This window comes from Leptopilina boulardi, unplaced genomic scaffold, assembly GCF_019393585.1.
Source record: "Leptopilina boulardi isolate dan_hultmark-lab unplaced genomic scaffold, ZJU_Lbou_2.1 LbouV2_107, whole genome shotgun sequence".
Classification (NCBI taxonomy): domain Eukaryota; kingdom Metazoa; phylum Arthropoda; class Insecta; order Hymenoptera; family Figitidae; genus Leptopilina; species Leptopilina boulardi.
The window spans coordinates 1-10,341 of NW_026137649.1; the positions used below are offsets into that span (position 1 = coordinate 1).

The window sequence follows — 10,341 nt, forward strand, 5'->3', positions numbered from 1 at the left end:
TTTGAATATATTGGTTTAATCAAAAAGTGCGCCATACATTTTTTGTTCGCCTTTTTATGACGAAGAGATTGATGTATAATAGAAGACCAAATATGTTAATTTATTTTTCCCAAAAAATCCGACCTTTATATGCCATTATCTTTTAATATATTGGTTTAATCGAAAAGTGCGCCATACATTTTTTGTTCGCCTTTTTATGACGAAGAGATTCATGTATAATAGAAGCCCAAATCTGTTAATTTATTTTTCCCAAAAAATCCGACCTTTATATGCCATTATCTTTGAATATATTGGTTTAATCAAAAAGTGCGCCATACATTTTTTGTTCGCCCTTTTATGACGAAGAGATTCATGTATAATAGAAGCCCAAATCTGTTAATTTATTTTTACCAAAAAATCCGACCTTTATATGCCATTATCTTTGAATATATTGGTTTAATCAAAAAGTGCGCCATACATTTTTTGTTCGCCTTTTTATGACGAAGAGATTCATGTATAATAGAAGCCCAAATCTGTTAATTTATTTTTACCAAAAAATCCGACCTTTATATGCCATTATCTTTGAATATATTGGTTTAATCAAAAAGTGCGCCATACATTTTTTGTTCGCCTTTTTATGACGAAGAGATTCATGTATAGTAGAAGCCCAAATCTGTTAATTTATTTTTCCCAAAAATCCGACCTTTATATGCCATTATCTTTGAATATATTGGTTTAATCAAAAAGTGCGCCATACATTTTTTGTTCGCCTTTTTATGACGAAGAGATTCATGTATAATAGAAGCCCAAATCTGTTAATTTATTTTTCCCGAAAAATCCGACCTTTATATGCTATTATCTTTGAATATATTGGTTTAATCAAAAAGTGCGCCATACATTTTTTGTTCGCCTTTTTATGACGAAGAGATTCATGTATAATAGAAGCCCAAATCTGTTAATTTATTTTTCCCAAAAAATCCGACCTTTATATGCCATTATCTTTGAATATATTTGTTTAATCGAAAAGTGCGTCATACATTTCTTGTTCGCCTTTTTATGACGAAGAGATTCATGTATAATAGAAGCCCAAATCTGTTAATTTTATTTTTCCAAAAAATCCGACCTTTATATGCCATTATCATTGAATATATTGCTTGCATCAAAAAGTGCGCTATACATTTTTTGTTCGCCTTTTTATGACGAAGAGATTCATGTATAATAGAAGCCCAAATCTGTTAATTTAATTTTTCCAAAAAATCCGACCTTTATATGCCATTATCTTGGAATATATTGCTTGCATCAAAAAGTGCGCCATACTTTTTTTGTTCGCCTTTTTATGTCGAAGAGATTCATGTATAATAGAAGCCCAAATCTGTTAATTTAATTTTTCCAAAAATCCGACCTTTATATGCTTGCACAAAATACACCTAAAAGTGTAGAAAAAAATTGACAGCCCGATCCGAGTAGAGGAACACCAATTTTATGATCATTAAAGCGATTTTCGTAAAAAAAAAATTTAATTTTTCTTAGGCAGACTTTTTTATTGCATGTTCATGCACAAAATACACCTAAAAGTGTAAAAAAAAATTGACAGCCCGATCCGAGTAGAGGAACACCAATTTTATGACCATTAAAGCGATTTTCGTAAAAAAAAAATTTTCAAGAAAATTCAATTCTTCTTAGGCAGACTATTTTATTGCATTTTCTTGCACAAAATACACCTAAAAGTGTAGAAAAAAATTGACAGCCCGGTCCGAGTAGAGGCAAACCAATTTTATGACCATTAAAGCGATTTTCGTAAAAAAAAATTTTTCAAAAAAATTTAATTTGTCTTAGGCAGACTATTTTATTGCATTTTCTTTCATAAAATACACCTAAAAGTATAGAAAAAAATCGACAGCCAAATCCGAGTAGAGGAAGACACCTATTACCACCAAAAAGTCATCCAACCCATAAATCCAAAAAAATAAAAAAGTTCCCAAAAAAATTCAATTTTTCTTAGGCGGACTATTTTATTGCAATTTCTTGCACAAAATACACCTAAAAGTGTAGAAAAAAATCGACAGCCAAATCCGAGTAGAGGAAGACACCTATTACCACCATAAAGTCATCCAACCCATAAATCCAAAAAAATAAAAAAGTTCCCAAAAAAATTCAATTTTTCTTAGGCGGACTATTTTATTGCAAAATTTCTTGCACAAAATACACCTAAAAGTGTAGAAAAAAATCGACAGCCAAATCCGAGTAGAGGAAGACACCTATTACCACCAAAAAGTCATCCAACCCATAAATCCAAAAAAATAAAAAAGTTCCCAAAAAAATTCAATTTTTCTTAGGCGGACTATTTTATTGCAATTTCTTGCACAAAATACACCTAAAAGTGTAGAAAAAAATCGACAGCCAAATCCGAGTAGAGGAAGACACCTATTACCACCAAAAAGTCATCCAACCCATAAATCCAAAAAAATAAAAAAGTTCCCAAAAAAATTCAATTTTTCTTAGGCGGACTATTTTATTGCAATTTCTTGCACAAAATACACCTAAAAGTGTAGAAAAAAATTAACAGCCCGATCCGAATAGAGGAACACCAATTTTATGACCATTTAAGCGATTTTCGAAAAACAAAATTTTTCAAAAAAATTCAATTTTTCTTAGGCACACTATTTTATTGCATTTTCTTGCACAAAATACACCTAAAAGTGTAGAAAAAAATTGACAGCCCGATCCGAGTAGAGGAACACCAATTTTATGACCATTTAAGCGATTTTCGTCAAAAAAAATTTTTCAAAACAATTCAATTTTTCTTAGGCACTCTATTTTATTGCATTTTCTTGCACAAAATACACCTAAAAGTGTAGAAAAAAATTGACAGCCCGATCCGAGTAGAGGAACACCAATTTTATGACCATTTAAGCGATTTTCGTCAAAAAAAATTTTCAAAACAATTCAATTTTTCTTAGGCACACTATTTTATTGCATTTTCTTGCACAAAATACACCTAAAAGTGTAGAAAAAAATTGACAGCCCGATACGAGTAGAGGAACACCAATTTTATGACCATTTAAGCGATTTTCGAAAAACAAAATTTTTCAAAAAAATTCAATTTTTCTTAGGCACACTATTTTATTGCATTTTCTTGCACAAAATACACCTAAAAGTGTAGAAAAAAATTGACAGCCCGATCCGAGTAGAGGAACACCAATTTTATGACCATTTAAGCGATTTTCGAAAAACAAAATTTTTCAAAAAAATTCAATTTTTCTTAGGCACACTATTTTATTGCATTTTCTTGCACAAAATACACCTAAAAGTGTAGAAAAAAATTGACAGCCCGATCCGAGTAGAGGAACACCAATTTTATGACCATTTAAGCGATTTTCGAAATACAAAATTTTTCAAAAAAATTCAATTTTTCTTAGGCACACTATTTTATTGCATTTTCTTGCACAAAATACACCTAAAAGTGTAGAAAAAAATTGACAGCCCGATCCGAGTAGAGGAACACCAATTTTATGACCATTTAAGCGATTTTCGAAAAACAAAATTTTTCAAAAAAATTCAATTTTTCTTAGGCATACTATTTTATTGCATTTTCTTGCACAAAATACACCTAAAAGTGTAGAAAAAAATTGACAGCCCGATCCGAGTAGAGGAACACCAATTTTATGACCATTTAAGCGATTTTCGTCAAAAAAAAATTTTCAAAACAATTCAATTTTTCTTAGGCACACTATTTTATTGCATTTTCTTGCACAAAATACACCTAAAAGTGTAGAACAAAATTGACAGCCCGATCCGAGTAGAGGATTACCAATTTTATGACCATTTAAGCGATTTTCGTCAAAAAAAAATTTTCAAAACAATTCAATTTTTCTTAGGCACACTATTTTATTGCATTTTCTTGCACAAAATACACCTAAAAGTGTAGAAAAAAATTGACAGCCCGATCCGAGTAGAGGAACACCAATTTTATGACCATTTAAGCGATTTTCGAAAAACAAAATTTTTCAAAAAAATTCATTTTTTCTTAGGCACACTATTTTATTGCATTTTCTTGCACAAAATACACCTAAAAGTGTAGAAAAAAATTGACAGCCCGATCCGAGTAGAGGAACACCAATTTTATGACCATTTAAGCGATTTTCGTCAAAAAAAAATTTTCAAAACAATTCAATTTTTCTTAGGCACACTATTTTATTGCATTTTCTTGCACAAAATACACCTAAAAGTGTAGAAAAAAATTAACAGCCCGATCCGAGTAGAGGAACACCAATTTTATGACCATTTAAGCGATTTTCGAAAAACAAAATTTTTCAAAAAAATTCAATTTTTCTTAGGCATACTATTTTATTGCATTTTCTTGCACAAAATACACCTAAAAGTGTAGAAAAAAATTGACAGCCCGATCCGAGTAGAGGAACACCAATTTTATGACCATTTAAGCGATTTTCGTCAAAAAAAATTTTTCAAAACAATTCAATTTTTCTTAGGCACTCTATTTTATTGCATTTTCTTGCACAAAATGCACCTAAAAGTGTAGAAAAAAATTGACAGCCCGATACGAGTAGAGGAACACCAATTTTATGACCATTTAAGCGATTTTCGAAAAACAAAATTTTTCAAAAAAATTCAATTTTTCTTAGGCACACTATTTTATTGCATTTTCTTGCACAAAATACACCTAAAAGTGTAGAAAAAAATTGACAGCCCGATCCGAGTAGAGGAACACCAATTTTATGACCATTTAAGCGATTTTCGAAAAACAAAATTTTTCAAAAAAATTCAATTTTTCTTAGGCACACTATTTTATTGCATTTTCTTGCACAAAATACACCTAAAAGTGTAGAAAAAAATTGACAGCCCGATCCGAGTAGAGGAACACCAATTTTATGACCATTTAAGCGATTTTCATCAAACAAAATTTTTCAAAAAAATTCAATTTTTCTTAGGCACACTATTTTATTGCATTTTCTTGCACAAAATACACCTAAAAGTGTAGAAAAAAATTGACAGCCCGATCCGAGTAGAGGAACACCAATTTTATGACCATTTAAGCGACTTTCGTCAAAAAAAAATTTTCAAAACAATTCAATTTTTCTTAGGCACACTATTTTATTGCATTTTCTTGCACAAAATACACCTAAAAGTGTAGAAAAAAATTGACAGCCCGATCCGAGTAGAGGAACACCAATTTTATGACCATTTAAGCGATTTTCGAAAAACAAAATTTTTCAAAAAAATTCAATTTTTCTTAGGCATACTATTTTATTGCATTTTCTTGCACAAAATACACCTAAAAGTGTAGAAAAAAATTGACAGCCCGATCCGAGTAGAGGAACACCAATTTTATGACCATTTAAGCGATTTTCGAAAAACAAAATTTTCAAAACAATTCAATTTTTCTTAGGCACACTATTTTATTGCATTTTCTTGCACAAAATACACCTAAAAGTGTAGAAAAAAATTGACAGCCCGATCCGAGTAGAGGATTAGCAATTTTATGACCATTTAAGCGATTTTCGTCAAAAAAAAATTTTCAAAACAATTCAATTTTTCTTAGGCACACTATTTTATTGCATTTTCTTGCACAAAATACACCTAAATGTGTAGAAAAAAATCGACAGCCAAATCCGAGTAGAGGAAGACACCTATTACCACCAAAAAGTCATCCAACCCATAAATCCAAAAAAATAAAAAAGTTCCCAAAAAAATTCAATTTTTCTTAGGCGGACTATTTTATTGCAATTTCTTGCACAAAATACACCTAAAAGTGTAGAAAAAAATCGACAGCCAAATCCGAGTAGAGGAAGACACCTATTACCACCAAAAAGTCATCCAACCCATAAATCCAAAAAAATAAAAAAGTTCCCAAAAAAATTCAATTTTTCTTAGGCGGACTATTTTATTGCAATTTCTTGCACAAAATACACCTAAAAGTGTAGAAAAAAATCGACAGCCAAATCCGAGTAGAGGAAGACACCTATTACCACCATAAAGTCATCCAACCCATAAATCCAAAAAAATAAAAAAGTTCCCAAAAAAATTCAATTTTTCTTAGGCGGACTATTTTATTGCAATTTCTTGCACAAAATACACCTAAAAGTGTAGAAAAAAATCTACAGCCAAATCCGAGTAGAGGAAGACACCTATTACCACCAAAAAGTCATCCAACCCATAAATCCAAAAAAATAAAAAAGTTCCCAAAAAAATTCAATTTTTTTTAGGCGGACTATTTTATTGCAATTTCTTGCACAAAATACACCTAAAAGTGTAGAAAAAAATCGACAGCCAAATCCGAGTAGAGGAAGACACCTATTACCACCAAAAAGTCATCCAACCCATAAATCCAAAAAAATAAAAAAGTTCCCAAAAAAATTCAATTTTTCTTAGGCGGACTATTTTATTGCAATTTCTTGCACAAAATACACCTAAAAGTGTAGAAAAAAATTGACAGCCCGATCCGAATAGAGGAACACCAATTTTATGACCATTTAAGCGATTTTCGAAAAACAAAATTTTTCAAAAAAATTCAATTTTTCTTAGGCACACTATTTTATTGCATTTTCTTGCACAAAATACACCTAAAAGTGTAGAAAAAAATTGACAGCCCGATCCGAGTAGAGGAACACCAATTTTATGACCATTTAAGCGATTTTCATCAAACAAAATTTTTCAAAAAAATTCAATTTTTCTTACGCACACTATTTTATTGCATTTTCTTGCACAAAATACACCTAAAAGTGTAGAAAAAATTGACAGCCCGATCCGAGTAGAGGAACACCAATTTTATGACCATTTAAGCGATTTTCGAAAAACAAAATTTTTCAAAAAAATTCAATTTTTCTTAGGCACACTATTTTATTGCATTTTCTTGCACAAAATACACCTAAAAGTGTAGAAAAAAATTGACAGCCCGATCCGAGTAGAGGAACACCAATTTTATGACCATTTAAGCGATTTTCATCAAAAAAAAATTGTCAAAACAATTCAATTTTTCTTAGGCACACTATTTTATTGCATTTTCTTGCACAAAATACACCTAAAAGTGTAGAAAAAAATTGACAGCCCGATCCGAGTAGAGGAACACCAATTTTATGACCATTTAAGCGATTTTCGTCAAAAAAAAATTGTCAAAACAATTCAATTTTTCTTAGGCACACTATTTTATTTCATTTTCTTGCACAAAATACACCTAAAAGTGTAGAAAAAAATTGACAGCCCGATCCGAGTAGAGGAACACCAATTTTATGACCATTTAAGCGATTTTCGAAAAACAAAATTTTTCAAAAAAATTCAATTTTTCTTAGGCACACTATTTTATTGCATTTTCTTGCACAAAATACACCTAAAAGTGTAGAAAAAAATTGACAGCCCGATCCGAGTAGAGGAACACCAATTTTATGACCATTTAAGCGATTTTCGAAAAACAAAATTTTTCAAAAAAATTCAATTTTTCTTAGGCACACTATTTTATTGCATTTTCTTGCACAAAATACACCTAAAAGTGTAGAAAAAAATTGACAGCCCGATCCGAGTAGAGGAACACCAATTTTATGACCATTTAAGCGATTTTCGAAAAACAAAATTTTTCAAAAAAATTCAATTTTTCTTAGGCACACTATTTTATTGCATTTTCTTGCACAAAATACACCTAAAAGTGTAGAAAAAAATTGACAGCCCGATCCGAGTAGAGGAACACCAATTTTATGACCATTTAAGCGATTTTCATCAAACAAAATTTTTCAAAAAAATTCAATTTTTCTTAGGCACACTATTTTATTGCATTTTCTTGCACAAAATACACCTAAAAGTGTAGAAAAAAATTGACAGCCCGATCCGAGTAGAGGAACACCAATTTTATGACCATTTAAGCGATTTTCGTCAAAAAAAAATTTTCAAAACAATTCAATTTTTCTTAGGCACACTATTTTATTGCATTTTCTTGCACAAAATACACCTAAAAGTGTAGAAAAAAATTGACAGCCCGATCCGAGTAGAGGAACACCAATTTTATGACCATTTAAGCGATTTTCGTCAAAAAAAATTTTTCAAAAAAATTCAATTTTTCTTAGGCACACTATTTTATTGCATTTTCTTGCACAAAATACACCTAAAAGTGTAGAAAAAAATTGACAGCCCGATCCGAGTAGAGGAACACCAATTTTATGACCATTTAAGCGATTTTCGTCAAAAAAAAATTTTCAAAACAATTCAATTTTTCTTAGGCACACTATTTTATTGCATTTTCTTGCACAAAATACACCTAAAAGTGTAGAAAAAAATTAACAGCCCGATCCGAGTAGAGGAACACCAATTTTATGACCATTTAAGCGATTTTCGAAAAACAAAATTTTTCAAAAAAATTCAATTTTTCTTAGGCACACTATTTTATTGCATTTTCTTGCACAAAATACACCTAAAAGTGTAGAAAAAAATTGACAGCCCGATCCGAGTAGAGGAACACCAATTTTATGACCATTTAAGCGATTTTCGTCAAAAAAAATTTTTCAAAACAATTCAATTTTTCTTAGGCACACTATTTTATTGCATTTTCTTGCACAAAATACACCTAAAAGTGTAGAAAAAAATTGACAGCCCGATCCGAGTAGAGGAACACCAATTTTATGACCATTTAAGCGATTTTCGAAAAACAAAATTTTTCAAAAAAATTCAATTTTTCTTAGGCACACTATTTTATTGCATTTTCTTGCACAAAATACACCTAAAAGTGTAGAAAAAAATTGACAGCCCGATCCGAGTAGAGGAACACCAATTTTATGACCATTTAAGCGATTTTCGAAAAACAAAATTTTTCAAAAAAATTCAATTTTTCTTAGGCACACTATTTTATTGCATTTTCTTGCACAAAATACACCTAAAAGTGTAGAAAAAAATTGACAGCCCGATCCGAGTAGAGGAACACCAATTTTATGACCATTTAAGCGATTTTCATCAAACAAAATTTTTCAAAAAAATTCAATTTTTCTTAGGCACACTATTTTATTGCATTTTCTTGCACAAAATACACCTAAAAGTGTAGAAAAAAATTGACAGCCCGATCCGAGTAGAGGAACACCAATTTTATGACCATTTAAGCGATTTTCGTCAAAAAAAAATTTTCAAAACAATTCAATTTTTCTTAGGCACACTATTTTATTGCATTTTCTTGCACAAAATACACCTAAAAGTGTAGAAAAAAATTGACAGCCCGATCCGAGTAGAGGAACACCAATTTTATGACCATTTAAGCGATTTTCGAAAAACAAAATTTTTCAAAAAAATTCAATTTTTCTTAGGCACACTATTTTATTGCATTTTCTTGCACAAAATACACCTAAAAGTGTAGAAAAAAATTGACAGCCCGATCCGAGTAGAGGAACACCAATTTTATGACCATTTAAGCGATTTTCGAAAAACAAAATTTTCAAAACAATTCAATTTTTCTTAGGCACACTATTTTATTGCATTTTCTTGCACAAAATACACCTAAAAGTGTAGAAAAAAATTGACAGCCCGATCCGAGTAGAGGAACACCAATTTTATGACCATTTAAGCGATTTTCGTCAAAAAAAAATTTTCAAAACAATTCAATTTTTCTTAGGCACACTATTTTATTGCATTTTCTTGCACAAAATACACCTAAAAGTGTAGAAAAAAATTGACAGCCAAATACGAGTAGAGGAAGACACCTATTACCACCAAAAAGTCATCCAACCCATAAATCCAAAAAAAAAAAAGTTTCCAAAAAAATTCAATTTTTCTTAGGCACACTATTTTATTGCATTTTCTTGCACAAAATACACCTAAAAGTGTAGAAAAAAATCGACAGCCAGATCCGAGTAGAGGAAGACACCTATTACCACCAAAAAGTCATCCAAGCCATAATTCCAAAAAAATAAAAAAGTTTCAAAAAAATTCAATTTTTCTTAGGCACACTATTTTATTGCAATTTCTTGCACAAAATACACCTAAAAGTGTAGAAAAAAATTGACAGCCAGATCCGAGTAGAGGAAGACACCTATTACCACCATAAAGTCATCCAACCCATAAATCCAAAAAAAAAAAAGTTCCAAAAAAATTCAATTTTTCTTAGGCACACTATTTTATTGCATTTTCTTGCACAAAATACACCTAAAAGTGTAGAAAAAAATTGACAGCCAGATCCGAGTAGAGGAAGACACCTATTACCACCAAAAAGTCATCCAACCCATAAATCCAAAAAAAAAAAAGTTCCAAAAAAATTCAATTTTTTTTAGGCACACTATTTTATTGCAATTTCTTGCACAAAATACACCTAAAAGTGTAGAAAAAAATTGACAGCCAGATCCGAGTAGAGGAAGACACCTATTACCACCAAAAAGT

General features: G+C 30.6%; 1 long non-coding RNA gene across 2 annotated transcripts; it reads right to left on the reverse strand.

Annotated features, from left to right (window-relative positions):
- Window positions 1-1,871: 1,871 nt before the first annotated feature.
- On the reverse strand, window positions 1,872-9,834 carry LOC127276919 (uncharacterized). Of its 2 annotated transcripts, none has more exons than XR_007842280.1 (4): window positions 9,783-9,834; window positions 6,126-6,407; window positions 5,628-5,959; window positions 1,872-2,069 (listed from the first exon to the last, which is right to left on the reverse strand). It is a non-coding gene; the product is annotated as an uncharacterized LOC127276919 (long non-coding RNA). The 2 variants fall into 2 exon arrangements; XR_007842279.1 differs by lacking the exon at window positions 1,872-2,069 and adding an exon at window positions 2,178-2,519 and having other exon boundaries at window positions 5,578-5,959.
- Window positions 9,835-10,341: the final 507 nt, after the last annotated feature.